Genomic DNA, 16,688 nt, shown 5'->3' with positions numbered 1-16,688 from the left:
GTTGGCGTGCAGGTCGACTCTAAACGGCCGTTGCGCCTCCTGCTGTTCTTGTGTATGGAAAACGCACGGGAACTATAAACCAAAACGAGTCCGTCAATCCGACTGCGTGGCCAGCCGCAGTTATAGTTGCAAGAGTATAATTCGCCCTTTGCCAACAACACACACGAATAGTGCACCTTTTTAGAAAGATTAACACGTAAAGCATCAAACTCTGCAACGGTAAACCCAATCCAGGAACGCATTGGCATATTATGAAGCATTTTCAGTCAAAGAAAGTGTTTTTCGATGAAATATCTTTTAATGATTACCTATTTTGTGCCAACACAGTGCCCGATCCAGTCGACCCTCGTATTAAACTGAGCTGTTTCCACATGTGCCGTATGACGCGGTCTAAGCAGCAGTAACGGACCAATGAGACCACAGGATTTTGAAGTGCCCTGCGGAGAGAGACACAGGCATCATCTCACACGAGTTGCAGCATTTTAGCAATTCAAAGGAATTTTATTGACTTTGTGGTTGCAGAGATTCACAAGGTGCCGTTGTGAATACACCCTTTTTTTTTGTAGAAAAAAAAAGGCGAAACAGTGCTCGGGTGTGGGCTTGGTGCTTAATAGGTTTTAAACATCGGGTTGACCTCTATCAGCGGATATTCAACATGACTTTTTCTTTTGTACTGTGGCAAAGTTGCACAGCATTGTAATGGCAAAATACTGCACCTTAGAAAAGTTTCTGGTTTGAATATCGTCTGACATGTTGTATAACCATGTTGTGCTTATGCTGGCGATGACGCATCTTCCTTTGCAACCGAATGCAAACCAGATGCAGGACCTGGAGGGAACAGCTGTGAGTTACCCGGCACACAAGCGGTTGAGCAACTTCCCAGCCTCGTTCAAAAAAAGTACATATGACTCCGCAGATGTATCGCCATAAAACAAGGAAGTAAAGCATATAACCTCTGGTTCACCTTTCCCCTCCCTTACACACACTATCTGTGTTGTTCGTGTGCTACCGGACCCCTCGGAAGGAAGGGGATATAAAGGAGTCCCCAAACCAATATGCATCTGTACTTCTCTGCTGAACGGTCATCTTGTTCCTTCATGCCTTCGAAATTCCTTCAAAATTGAAATGTGTTGTTCATGCCCCTGCACCAAAGACATAGAGGTTATGTCACAGGTTTCCGATAGATGTTTTTCAATTAAATTGATTTAAATATCATATTGCATTTGGTACTAGGGAGAGTATTGTCATTCTAACTTCTATTGTTGCAGGTTTGGACAGGCCAGAGACAGCTTTCTTGTTTCAAACTACGAACAAAATAGTGCAGTTCAGTTTGATAAGCTCTCAAACAGATCAAATAAAAAGAAATCTCTAAAATAATATTAACATAACAGTCATAACAATAATATTATTAATAGCACTACACTCATAATGAATACTTTTTTTTTTAAATATCACAACCCTGTCTCGTAGAAATACACCAAATAACAGCAAATATGTTCTCTGAAGCAATACTGAATACATTAAATACAATACACTGTATTTACTGCACGTAAATATTAGTTTTCTTACACTATCTGCTTGCAGCAACAAAAGCATTATCACTCTGTTCTTATATTTTTAATGAGCTCAGGAGCTCCTCCGTTAGCTAAGCCTCATGTTTCATAACAAAGAAGACCAGCTCACTCACTGGCTTCCCACTCTTGAAGAGTCATCATTGTTGGCACATATTACCAAGCCGCTTAGTCATCAATCATTTTTTAAAACACATGTTTCGCTTTTGTATTGACATAACACCAGGTTCAGGAAAATCAAATAACTGAATTATTATGCTAAGGTCGTCAAATCAAGCCTTGGGCCAGACTTAGAAGTGATAGAAGAATGCAGTGGCAGTATTTTATTTAGCAAGCAGAAAACATATGGTATCTCATAGCAGCATCGCTGTATAATTTAGACTCCATATGTGGGTTTTAACATCTAAAAATGATCTTATTGCAGCTGAAGAGCTTTTGAAATGGAATGGCTTTCTCCCCCGTGTAGTTTTCTTCTACAACCTTTCACTTCAGCTGAGAATAAACGTATGACACAAAGCTGAGTGGAAGTTCTCCAGCTAAATTCCTCAACCTGTGGTTTGTGGAGGATTGAGCGTTAGAAGAAGGGACAAGTTAAGGCATGTGAAGTGACCCGGTCCACATTACCCCTGTCACTATCTGTATTTCCCAGCTTGGCCTGATAGATCCATGGGTCCTCTGCTGACAGAGATAATAGAAGTAAGCGAGAAAGACAGCGGAGAGGAGTCGGGGAAAAGCCGAGAAAGGAGGGAAAGTGCATGACTCAGCGAAAGGTGGCGCACCATTAAAATGAAATTTACAGCTGGTTTCAGACAAATGTGTAAGCTCTGTGGCAGTAGGCAGCGGTGGTTGGGCATTTGGAGGACATTACAAATTGACACCCTACTTCTCGCGACTACTGAATCATTTATTACACCTACCTCTACTTAAGCTGTCGAGGCGGTGATGGGTTTGGCACTGTGTTGTCCACAGTTAATTTATCAGGGATGAGGTGGTCTGCCCAGTCGGCCGTTGAATCTTCCACCGTCATTAAAGTCCCCAGCCTTTATTTTTAGGAGAATGTGCTTGCTAAAGTATGTTCATGAAGACATTTATATGGGTAGCGATTTGAATAATCAATATCATAATGTGCCACTGCTGCTTAGGTACTTATGGTTTCTCGGTGCGGTTGAAACAACGTCGACGGTTAGGGTTAACGTGCAGTTTTAATTCGTCAAGCAGTGAAACAGACGCCAGATGATTTTTCTCTGGGATACCTGGAGGAAGTCTCTGCTGTACTCTAGAGTTCGATTGCACCTGAGCGTTACTATTTTTGCAATGAGGAGCATTTGTTTTTTTAGAAAAGGGATTTTTTTTTAAGTATCCAAAAGCAGCAGTGCACACAACCATTGCTAGAACTGATGAATTCCTTCTGTGGACTATGAGCCCCGATTAAACACACAAATTAAAGGCGTATCTAAAACCTGGCTTTCCCCATTGGAGTATTACTAAAACCAGCACTTCTAACATTATGCAGAGAAATTGATTTCTCTTTTTAGACATTACCATAATACCCTTATATCTGTCTGCCCAAATTAATTACTCCAATTACAGTGAAGCTTAACAGAAGGGATTTGTATTTTTTGGCCACAGAGCAAAAGCCAGTCACTCCTATTTTGACTATGCTTCAGCCATGGGTACCAGACGGGAAAAACATGGTTTACGTGTGCTTTCAAGATTATTTTTAGTCTTTGCATCTCATGAAATGTCTTTGCAAAAAGTGGACTTGTAATTTGGTAAATATATTTGTGTATTCAAGTCATATTTTAAACAGCTACTGTTTACTTACTTGCCATGTAATGATGTTTGCACTGTAGGTTCACATAACAGTCAAGTAATTGAGCTCATAAATATCATATAACCTTTAAAACATTTCTCGCTGCACTGTTTTCATCTCGCCAAATGAATACACTGTGTCCAATTATGCCAGATCATTGCCTTGCAACATCAATCTGGAATTACACTACAAATGTAGAAATTATATGGTTATTATGGAAATGGAATGAAATCATTTCATCAACATTTTTTTTTTATGCCACAAATTGCAGTGTAAAGTGCCGGAAAAAAATACATCAAAATATTATTTTTTGCTGTTCAAGGGATTTTTTTTTTCTTACTTCCCTTTTTTTCATTGAAATGAATATATCTTATCCAGTAAATATGAATGAGTTGATAAACCCTCCAGGATAACTGACTGAAGAAGAGTTTTAGCAGTTTAGTCTCTAATATGTTGCTGCTGTTGCCAGTTAAGTTGCTGATTGTCACAATGAGTGTTTGGGGGATATGAAGTGGTGGCGAAGGGAAGTGAGGTGAAAGCAACCGAAGGTCAAACTTGCTTTTCCATGCGTGTCAGTGTTAGCAAACTGCATCATAATTGTTTTCTAAATATTAATTTAAAGTTAATACTGTATGACTTTTCTGAGGGTTCATGCAGCGACCCCGGTCACACAATGTTCACATTGCCGGGAAAGAAACACAACAGCTGCTGAAAGACTTGGCAACCTTCACATGCGTTAAGTTTACTAAACTGACTATCAGTCAAATACAACTTGAAATATAACATTTCAGAAAATATATGACAATAAGCCTGAAAATAAGAAAAGGTTACTGCTTGAAGCCTTTTTTTTGCACCAGTGAACTGTTAAGTCTAAACTCAAAGTTAGTTTTCTACCTGCTAAGCCTTCTTTGCGTGCCTAAACTGAATCATTGTTATAGCTATGTTATAATGTAATTGTTTTTCACAATTACACTACATGTATTATAATTATGTTTCCCCATTAGTGCCGCATCTCACCCTGCTTGGCCACCCGACCCGCGATGGAAAGCAGGTCTGCGCTAGCTCGCTGTTAGCTCGCGAGCTAGCTAGCCACCGGTAGCTGTGGCGTCATAAATAGGTGAGAGACGACACAGGTAGAAAAAAGCACAGCCCGCCACTGGTTTTCTATTATAAAAGCCTTCTAATCCACACATACACTAGATCCGTGATTTTACTGACATGCTAAAACATGACCCTTTGCCTTTCTTTGCAAACAAACTTTCAGCAATTAACAAGAATAAATTTCAAATGTTGGACATCTGCTTTTTTCAGGATTTTGGAGAACGTTCACTGAGCAACGGAACTGTCACCAATCTCTGGCGTTGTCGCTTTATCCCCACTACAGACAAGGGATTTAGGTTTTTTTTTTAGGATCAGTGATTGACAGCCATGTTAAATTACATAGAGCTTCCAGAAGAGGCTTCTTCCCTGGTGGTTTGATGGTCGGTAATTTTCCCTGAATCTGGTGCAGGCATTCCCATGTTCCCGAGCCCTCATTTAACAGCCTTCCACCCTGGTGCAGTCGGAGATGAACAAAACCAAATGTTGACTGCCAAGTTAATTAATAGAACCCCAGCTGCCTCCTCATAATGTAATGCAATGCCAGGGAGAAAATATTCTGCTCTGAACATGTCTATTGTGACAATAATGCCTTGGTGTCAAGGGGAGATGCCCTTATTGGCCCTCTCATCTGCTTTGTTAATTTTGTTTACGGAGCCACATGCTTTCCAAAAAAATGCTGTGATTAATTTCAGTGACAAGGCTCCCGGGGCTTCCATGTGCCGTCAGATCGGAAGAGAAGTTTGTGGATAGTTTTCACTCAACACACCGACTGGATTTTTTTCTGATGAAATCCAATTTGTCATACTTTTGACAGGAGTTTTTTTTTCTCTCTAACGATTATCTGCCGTTTGTGATAAACTTCGTTTTCAAATTATCCCATGATCTGATCTCATAGTTTCTAAAGTTATATTGTTTATTTACAACTATCTTTAACAAACACACACGCACACATTGGGCCACATTTTCAACTTCTAAACCATTTATTTAAAGTAACTTTGGAACTACTGGATGATGAAAACAACATTGATGTGTAAAAGGAACATTTAAAAATAGGAAACGGAACAAAATTAAAATTTGTAAAAGAAAAGGAAAATTTGTGAAATAAATGAGAAAATGTTTTCTTTTTTTTTAAAGTAAACCGGCATCTTTGACTTCATACAAAATTGTATATGCATGTAAACATCCCGAGAGTGAATTCCAAAAAACAGACATTAACATTTTTGAAGAAAGAAAAAAATACATTAGTGACCATAAATGAATGACACTATTGAGATAATCACTGCATTTAAAATAAAGTACTTCTAAACCCTCCCTCCGCCTTATTTCCAAATGTAATCCGTCTTCCCCTTCATCAAGGGACAGGGGTAATTGAAAATATAGATAACAACACATTTCCATTGGGTACAAAGCGTTATCTAATCCAGTTTTGAGGTAAGATAATTAAAAGGTCAAATGACTGACCAAGGTAGTGCCTCCATTTGTGCTCGGGGCTCCTCCGATAAAACACCATTTAATTGACTTTGCTTTACATCTAAAAAATGGAGAGCGATATATACGACTGGGCGGCGAGGTCATAAATCATCTAGCCTGCCTGTAAACACTAAAGAGAAAAGGGATTGTAAAGATTAGCGGACGCTGTTAACAAATCTCCTTTGACCCTGAAAACAGTCCAGCTGCCCTCGTGCTCGTCCTGGATCCTTTCAGCGGGAGCAGTTCACATGCACCTTTTGCTTTCTATACCCGATTCTTTGATTTCTCATATAACTTGTGGTATGCAGAAGCCGGTCAAATTGAGAAACATTGCCCCGAGTATTGTAACTGTGGTCAGTTAATGGCCTTGAAATATATGGGCATTTTCTCCCCGTCAGAGGCATGCACGCTATTGATTCCTTTAGGGCTCCATCAATCATGGCGATAACTTCACCGTCACATAAGTTACTGAGAGCCATCGCTCAGGCCCGAGGCCGAGGGAGGACGAGACAGGAAGGGACAGAAATCTATGGGCCCTTTATCTTCCCCCGGTTGTTAAATTCTCGCAGGTGTGATGTTGCCGGCAGTCAGTGTATGATGTCATTAAAGCAAATTAATAGGCTGACATCAACACTTTCCTTCTAATTGTGCAAATTGAACTGTCCCTTGTTTATCGGTAACCGTAACCTCACAGGTCTTTAGGATGCATATGATTATGTGAAGCACCCTCATGTTCTATTAGTCTTTTGGAAAGTAGGGCACACTGTGGTGGAAGCACACCACCAGACAAACAGATATGCCTTTTTAATTGGCTCAAAGCTCCACTAATCAATATTTTCTATATTGCTTTTCATGCTCGTGATTAATTTGCTTCTTTGAGAGCAACCATTCTGGTAAACTTTTTTTTTTCCAGAGAACAATAAAGCAGATGTAAAAGGCTAAGCCAATTTGGAACCTCAATTACAATCAAGACTTAATTAACGATTAATCAATTGGCCATGCGTCATGTGAGGGTTGTTGCTCGTGCTGCATTGTTGTGGTTGTCGGTTTGCGGCTGACAATTATTTTCATCATGGAGCTTTTAGCTATATTTGCTCCTCACTATATTAAGATGCACACCCATGTCTACACAAGTGGAGCAGGTTAGCAGCTTTAAGTTACTGGTTGTCAGCATCATAAACAACCTGTCATGGTCCTCACACATTTTCATCCTCTTGAAGAAAGCTCATAAAATGGTCGTATTTATTTTTTGTTGTCGTTGGTTTTCTTACCGATAGAGCAAATTCAGAATATAATCTACATTTTTTTGTGCAAACCTGTCGTAGAATGACGAATAAAAAGTTAAGAAATCATGTAACCTTAGAATGAAGCGGAAAAAAAACAACAAAAGAAAAGTTGATTTCAAAGACTTACATGAGAAGCTCACACCCTCCTAACAGCCTATAATGTGTTGTTGGCACGTAATGTGTCAAATTATCTGCCACCACCATAAAAACAATGTCACACTTCGGGACACACATGCACACACAGACACACACACACACACACACACACACAGGTCTCCAACACTTCCCTTGGTTGAAAGCTTCCGCTTAATAAGAGCTCTTTCTAATTGTTTACACATCACTAGCTCTTAGCATATTCTCATGGATGCGTTTGATTTGTGTGTTCACCATTAATAAAGGATCACCGCGTGTCATCACCGTGGATCACTCCCGTCATCACCGTGGGACACACATTTGCGCTATAGAGAACCCGGTGTGGCCAGAAAGAAAGGCGGTCATGTGGTGTGTAGCGATGCCCGTCAGTGGCACGAGTGTTGAGTATTGCTGGCACATTGATTATGAGTATTATATCACCTGGATTGGTCTTCTTACAACTGAAGTGGCGCGTGCCGGTGCCTGTATCAGGACCTTAAACTAGTTAGTGTCAAGCTCGCTAGCTGGCTAGCTGGCGTAGCGAGCTAGCCATAGCTAGAAGATAACTGAGACTTTTGTTAGCTTCAAGGCCTTTCAATGTCATTTATAAATGCTTTGTAAAGCATACGTAGTCCTCACTTTACATGAGGTCACAGAACATACCCAACACATACTTAACTAACTAGTAACTACCTTAATGAATCATTAATTACAGTATTAAAACATGGATATAAATGTTAACATAGTCCCTAACCATTTGTGCAAATCTATATCACTTTATAAATCTTATTAATCATCTATAAGGCATAAGACGTAATTTACAAATGGGGAATCGGTCATTTATAAAGTATAAAAAAACAGTCATGAAACGCATAATAGTCAAGCTTATTAATTAAGGAGCAAAATAACTGTGTTTATGAATTGCATGCTAATGAGATACTAATGAGTGTTCATGTTGGAACAATACTTCATAAATGATAAATTCAGTGTTACTCATTCTTAACTAATGATAAATAGCGTGTAGTTATTATAAAGTGCTACTCACATTTTATTTTCTCAGCTTTTTTATTGCAATTTGCACAGAATATTTATGTCGTGTGCGTTTATCCTCCGAGTGATTCCCTCCAAAAACAAATGGCTCACCCTGCTGCAAAAAAATCACTGAGTCATCAGTCTGAGTTTCGTTGGAGGACTTTTGTGTCTTTAAATAACTTTTTATTTATTTTTCCACAGTTATTGATATCCACCTGGACCAAACCCCAATTCTAGGAAAACAAGGAACACTCTGGTATGTCGGATATTCAGACGTATTGAACATCAGCACAAACATTGGCAAGTGAGACGCCTCAGTCATAAAGTAGCACAATCAATATTTAGTCATCCCGGTCCCAATATTCTGTTTGTTTTTAAGTGCCATAATGTTTGGCTTTGCCATGGATCAATGCAATTACTTTTTTCTGACAGTAACAGGAATGTAGTTGAAACGTGAAAGTCAATCTAGTGTATTTCTGTCTGGCTGACAACCTGTCGACTTTGCTGACACAGTCTTAATTGTTCTGGTGCGGTAAATCCCTGCCACCATGTAGTGCACACCTATTAGAACACAGAGATCGATTTGCAAGTCTTTGACCCGGGCCTTACTCGCACGCGTTTGCAAATGATACTCGCACTCGCTGCATGTTTCAGCAAAGACAGCGACAGCTTGGTGAAATATCTCTTGAAAAAAATGTGTTTTGACGGTCTACAAACAGATCTGTTCTTTCTCTTCCTGCAGCCAGCTGTGAGTAAACAAGTGGCTGATTGCTTTGCTGATGTCAAAACTTTCCCATGGGACTTGTTAGCGTGTATAATTATTGGAAGCCTGGTGTAGCCTCCAGAAGAATTCAGTTCGACAACTTCTCTCATTCTCGAAATTTATCACAGGTAACGTAACAAGCTGTGCAGTTGCAAAAGCAGGGAGTTGTCCAGTCAACGCAGGTTGACCGTCTAAAACAACACCACGAACAGCCGGTAGTTCGGCTCTTTAATACACGGTTTTCCGTCATCAGCATATCATGAGCAATGTAACATTTAATTGGCTCTAACCTGTGAAGAGGAGGAGAATCCTGTGTTCTCATCTCTTCTCACAGAAAGGGACGTGCAACGTCCAGTCTGTTTCTCAAGTGTCAACATACTGATAAACGTGTGTGTGTGTGTGTGTGTGTGTGTGTGTGTGTGTTGAGGAGTGCAGGCTTGTGACTAAAGTTCCCTTGAGAACCAGACATTTCTCGACACAACTGCAGCTGCATAGCTGTGTTGTGCTGACCTCGCTAACCTAATCTGAACTTCAATAGACATGTATATGAAAAGCATCTACAGAATGTTTTGATTTATATTGTCAACAAAGAGAAAACTGGCATGAGGACAGAGGCGGCCAAAGAGAAAATTGGGCTCAAAGAGGAGTACAAAAGGGGAAAGACTCTGACACACGAACCGGAGACTTTTTGTGCTACATGTGCGGCAGAACTGGGCATTGGAGAAGGAACTGCACGCTGGCCCCATGACAACAGCGCTGGTGGGAGGATGCGGCCGAGAGGAATGGGGGGCGACGGGGTGGACCCTAGAGAAGAACCTTCTGAAGTACACAGGCCTCCATAGAGAGTGAGCAGATTCTGATTTGGGTTGTAACAAACTTGTGCATGCGACACACACACATTAAAAAGTAGTCAAACACCCTACAGTCCCACATGAGATATATTTGAATTGAATTAAGGTTTTTGGAAAAGAGCATAAGTCATGTTAACTATTGAAGGTAAAGAACCACAGACAACGCTATTGTCTTGTACATTTGATGATTGCTGCCCTATCGATTAGAGATATAGAGTTTGTGCATAGATGAATATTTGTTGGATAAGGATATTGCTGAGGTTTCTGTCCCTGTCTTGCAGGCAATCTGAGTTGTTCGAGGGCAAGGGAGGTTGGAGGGGGGGTTTCTGTGTGTTTTCTTGGAATGAAGGAATGAGTGAGAGGTCATGACTGGCTGCACAGGCTGACTCTGCTCTCTGGCTTTAAGCCTACAGAGGATGACGTGACGTATACAAAACAATTTAGTAATGCGAGGCTTATTAAGGTGTGCCTTTAGAAGTATCTTCTGTTGATGATGTTGATGTTTTTCCAGACATTGGATACCCCGGAGTGAAGGGCCGGGGGCTCATCTGGTGCAGTTTCAGTAATGATAAACTGAAGGGCCAGACAATTGCAAGCTGCTCTATTCCATTGTAGTTTGCTAAATTACAGAGGTAACTTAGCAAAAGGGGGTGTATGTATAGGATAGATCCACATTTCGTATAGTTAGTTTATAATGTCACTCTGAATGACAGCAAAATAGAACAGTGATAAAAAATACTTTGTTAACTGGTCATTAAAATTTAGAGGTGTCATCAAAGAAAATAAAACACATCTTATGTGTCTAGGATTTAAAATGTTAAGGGAAACATTAAATAATATGAATATCAAAGTATTCTAATTAGCTGTTAATTAAGGAAAAGAAGGGCTGAATGTGATTAGACAGAGACATAACAGAGTGGTTCCCAATTTGTAAAGGCTGCAGCTACACTATGCGGACGGTTCTCCTCCCATGAATAAAGGGGGAGGGATATAAAAGTGATTATTATGTGTAATAAAGTTCATAATCCATGTTATTACAGTTTTTTTCTAGATGCGGTGTAATACAGAATAAATAATCCAATCAAATGTGTACAGGTGGAAGGGTCAACTAAATCAACAATTGGTTCCTGATGATTGTTAATAACATAACTATGTGATTGTATAGATTAGTTTAAATTGTTATGATCATTGCTTGTTCCCACCTCATTCGACACTGATGGACCAGAAGATGAGACGGACTTAGACCAACCCTTCCTGTACATATAACTAGCTAATGGTTGACCATATCCCATATTGACGCACACATGCACACACACATGTGTGACAAGGTGATTTAAAAAATAAAAAAAAGTGCATTAAAGAGCCAAACTTCCGGCTGTTCGTGGTGTTTTAGACGGTCAACCAGCGTTGACTGGACGACTCTCTGCTTTTGCAAGTGCAGAGCTTGTTACTTTACCTGTGATTGAGGAAATAAACTACGAGAGAAATTTCCAAACTGAATTCTTCTGGAGGCGACACCAGGCTTCCAATAAGTATACATGCTTATAGACTGACGTAGAAATATGCGTTAAGGCGTGTCTCTAGCCATAGCGGTTGGTGAGTAGCAGAGGAGTTGCACTGCCCCACTTCTGTATCGAATCTTGTAACGTGGACACCGCATGCTTGTGTGAACACCACAAGCATGTTTTTTTAACGTCTCCTCATGACTTATTTAAGAGCCTGCGCAGGTGTTTTCAGTTCAGGCTGGTTCGACCTCTTCTTAGGCTCATGTTTGGTATAAATAAAACCAGAAAGTAATACGGTGTTATCAAAGCAATAAGAAGGATATCCACACAATACTCTAACTACTACAGATGAGTTTATGTACCCTGTTGTAAACCGGTCAAACTTAAATGGGGTAGTACTTTAGAACAGCGGTCCGCGGCCGCAAAGACAAGAATGGCTAAAAAAAAAAGGCGGAAAGATGTTTTATTTAAAAAAATGATCAGATACATCCGTCTGTACATCTGAGCCTCTTAACACATGTCAAGAGGTCACTTAATACGTTACCCCAAAAATGAAACTTAAAAATAAGTTTCAACTGTGTTGACAGTGTTCTGGGTTAAAATCAAGAAAGAGTATCCTGAGATCGCCCAAAAAGCTCTGAAAACCTGCCTCCACTTTAACATCCAGTCTTTGTGAAGCGGGTTTAAGTTACTGAGTAGACTGGACTTAAAGAACACACGTCGTTGTCTCCCATCACCCCGAGATGGGACCGGCTCATTGAATAGAAACAACCTCAGAGCTCCCACTAATTCGGCGTAATGGTAAATTGTATTTTTAAGCAGTTTATAATTATTTTAATGCCAGTTGTAACATTTTAGGACGTCATATTTATCGCTCACACCTTGGAGACCAGTCCGTAAAAATATTGTCTTAAACAAAACCGGTCCCTGGCACTAAAAAAGGATGAGGACAGCTGCTTTACAGAACAGGAAAACCAGACGTTTGAATGCTGGTTGAATACACAACCGTGTTGACAGCAAATGTTCAACAAAAAGGTTCCAGTACAATCTGTGCTCTGCACACCAATCTATAAGCTCTAATTAGCCAAAACAAGTGAAAACTCCTTTGTGTGTACAGACTTTACACATAAGCACCTGTTGTTGATTAGAGCCTTCGTCACAAACTACCTTCTCTTTCAGCCTTTAAAATGTAATGTTGAGCGTCACACAGGAGGATGGTGTTTTCGGAGCGCTCTCATTCAAACACCGCATCTCCTTCAGCCCTCGGGAGCTCAAGGGAACCGAGTTGTTATCTCACCAATTACGCGGCGTTCTCATTATAAGCCTAAATCCCATTTGTTTGCTTTCATGTTCAAGAATTGTTTATTATTATTCTAAAAACAGGTAGTTATGTTTGAGACACACAAAAAAAAAAGAAAGGAAAGGCACCCGCACAGTTTAGTATCCATTTATGAAACAATTTCCAACCCGACTAACAAGCCTGTAAAGGCAGGACTTTTCAGGTGCAATGAGTGTCCGTGTAAACAGGATCCATGTTAGTCTACTCTGAGTTTGGTTGCTTAGTTACAGCAAATGTGACATTGTTTTATCTCTCTATCATTCACTCACTCTCACACACAGAGACCGACCACATTACGGGTCAAGTGTGTTGTTCAGTATACATCTCTAACTCTGATGAATCCGTTGGACACGCCACTTGCAAATTGCGTTATTAACAGATTTAGCTGCGCGACATATCATAGAATAGATAACACCGAGACGTTATCCATGTTGCAGTAAACATAGGTCAGTCACGTGGTGTTTACAGCGAAGGTCGGTCGTTTCTTCGTAAAAAGCGTGACATGACGAGGGTGGAGAAGGACACAACATGACGGATAAGAGCCAATCAGGAAGTAAACGTCTGCGTCACTGTCATCATTTTCAAAAGGTCACTTATGATTCATGTCTTCCGCTGTGGACAGAAAACCCAATAGCTTACCATGCTTCAATGTAATCGGAAGAAAAACAGCTTGGTTGGGTCTAAAGTTGATGGTTTATTCATGATTTTGAGACGTTTTCAGTTCAGGACTATGCTTATGGTTTTTCTACAAACATTATTATTTTTAAATTTCTTCCTTTTTTCAATTGATTTGGATTCTAGTATGTTTCGAAAATGAATTTGAACAGACTTAATAAGTGTTTGAGATGGACTCGGTAACCAAACCCGTCCCACAAAATGTATGAATGACAACAATATGTTATTTAACACAATGCAGCCTGTATTGACTGCAATGTAGACACAAGTCTATACACTACGCTCAGAGGACATGACTTACTCTAAAAAGTGAAAAGGACTGGTTGTTGATGGGTCAAACAGACACAGGAGCCAGGAGGCCAGTGCTTGTGTGCCAAAGTGTTGAGCTGGTAACAATGTGTGGTATGATGGCTTGCAAAAGCCTGAAATACGCTATTATAGACTCATAAATATCATATTATGGACGTTATCAAGACAAATAAATACTGGCGTTAGCAAAATAAAGGTCACAGGGTGAGCTCTTATTGTGAAAGGACGGCTCAGTGCCTCAACGTGCAGGAATCATAGACTATCCTAAAAATGTATATAATGCCATTCATACACCTTGCAAATAGATCAGCTTAACCTCAGGTGTAAAATACAGAAAAAAACTGCTCGTCTTTAAATCAATCTTCAATAAAGTTTAACATTTTTAAATAGTTCCCACGTTTAACCAACAAGACTTGCTTTGATATTTCATATTAATAAATATATAATTATTAAATAATTGCCTAATTTAACATCACAATGTGTTGTTAAAATGCTTTGCTGATGAGTCATATATTTGTTGCATCTGTGAAGATAATAATTAAGATAACTCCCCAATTAGCCGGTATACAGGCGCCAAAGTTATTACAGCAATTATGGAAAATGACCACAAACGGTGAAATTGGAGGTGAATCCAGACACATATGCTCCTCCAATATGGTTTAGTGGAAATATAAGAATATAAAAGTTGCCTCCTGCTGTATTCTCCAACGGCAATCTTGCAAAAAGATCTCTCCTTATTCGTAAAGGTGAAATCTCAAAAGGTGTTTCTAACATCCTCCCTCAGTTAAACTCTGTGCAGCCATGGATCCGCGGTTCTTACGATGGAGCACACATTAACTGTTCTAAGGCTGGTTTTGCCCCAGCAGGAGCTGTCATTAACAAGGACTCCAGCTCAGAGCCTCTAGCCTTTCAACTGTCCTTAAACGGCCCATTCAAAAGTGGGGAATTAGCAAATGTCAATCATTGGCTGACACAACTATCAAGCAAGAGTCAGTTGGAGTCTAAAAGAGCCTGAGGGGGTGACGGTGGTGGCATAGCGGGGTGACGTTTCCTTTACATCATTGCACTCTGAATATCAACTCATCGCTTCATCCTCCTCACTGCGCTGAATTCTTGCCTCCGGTGCTTCACAGCAAGTCCTGTCCTTCTCATGTCACCTGTTTGCGCAGAATGACAGGCGTTGGAAATCACGTAGGTGTGTAAATTAGATGGCGGTTTGGTACAACAATCTCTGACACATAATGGAAGTTTTCACATCACCTCTTCCTGAATTTATTATTGATGTGGATAATAAGGACCCCGAAGTGAAACCATCCGAATAGACGTTAGGCTTGCTTCGATAAGTTTTTACCCGTTTTGTGTGGTAGATTACATTTTCATCTTCTTGAATGTTGAGAGAAACATTCCAATTTGCTGAAACAATTACATGATATTATTATGTATTACATTTCATTTAGCTGATGCTTTTATCCAAAGTGACTTACAATAAGTGCATTCAACCACGACTACAAACTAAGAACAACAAGAATCAAGAAAGTACAATTTCTTTAAGAAAGCACAACTACAAAGTGCTATTAGCACAAGACATGTAAGTGCTACTAAAGTGCTACTTTCTTTATTCAAGGTGAAGAAGGAGATTTTAAAGCTATAAATAGTTTCCAACTGGTGCATTATAGTTATAATTTCAGTTATATTTCATTTTATCTGCTTTTTTGGTGGCTTCAGTTCTAGTTTTGGGATCCAGTGTCCTTTTGTATATGTAGAACACTGTGTTCGTTGGGACATGGCACAAAACACAGCCAGCGGTGCTCGAAGCATGGATGCAGATTTTCTGATGCACAGCTCGACATGTGGATAAGAAGACATACATGGAAGGATATGTTGGATATGTTGGTACCTTGATTTTCACGCTGAACTGACGCTCTTCTCTTTCATGTCTTTCACGTCAAAGAGGTAGCAAGAGGTCTGTTTTCATGATACAAAAAAAACTTCTCATGAAAAGAAGGCAAATTTCTTTTAAAAGGAGTGCAGAACGCTGCAGTCGTGAACTTCCTCAAGAGAAAGCAGAGTGTTGGATGACATGGAATGAAAACAATTATATATATATATATATATATATATATATATATATATATATATATATATATATATAGAGAGAGAGAGAGAGAGAGAGAGAGAGAGAGAGAGAGAGAGAGAGAGAGAAAGAGAGAGAGAGAGAGAGAGAGAGAGAAAAAAAAGTGTTCTTTAAAGGGTGTTCTGGCAGTCTGACAAATGCCTGCTTGAAACAGGGACACAATCCCTACTATCCAATTATAGATTATGAGCTGTGACATTTCACTTTAACAAATGATAGACCACGATTAACGTAATCATGTATTTGCTACAAGCAGTGGAGATTATGTCTCGCTTCAGTTACTAATTTACTGCAGTGCAGGTGATGTATTTACAACAGACGTCAGTGAAGGGTGACTTGGTAACATGTTATTTCCTGACTTACCTATATTGACAAGCACCTTCTGAACGCTCCATTAAACAATTGGACATTGTATAATGGGCCGCAAAGGGTAGAGCACTTTGTATCCTCCAAGTTCGACCATGAAGGCTGCACTTCTCTGCTTTTGGAGAAACCTTTAGTAGAGGACATGTCTGTCAGCCTGTACTGACATATTGGCTTTTAAAATATGGACTATAATATATGCAGCCCTTTGAATGGAGATGCAGCACCGCAGAACTGCCAAATACAAGTCACTAGGTCTCCCATTGTGTCCCCACATGCAGTCCCGCGCTCCCCTGGCTCATGCTTCTAATTAAGGCATAGCTTATTATCCCTAATGCATGTAG

The sequence above is a fragment of the Clinocottus analis genome, unplaced genomic scaffold, assembly GCF_023055335.1.
Source record: "Clinocottus analis isolate CAN_PGR_092001 unplaced genomic scaffold, fCliAna1.0.p SCAF_23, whole genome shotgun sequence".
In the NCBI taxonomy this organism is placed as follows: Eukaryota; Metazoa; Chordata; class Actinopteri; order Perciformes; family Cottidae; genus Clinocottus; species Clinocottus analis.
This window is presented reverse-complemented; position numbering follows the sequence as displayed.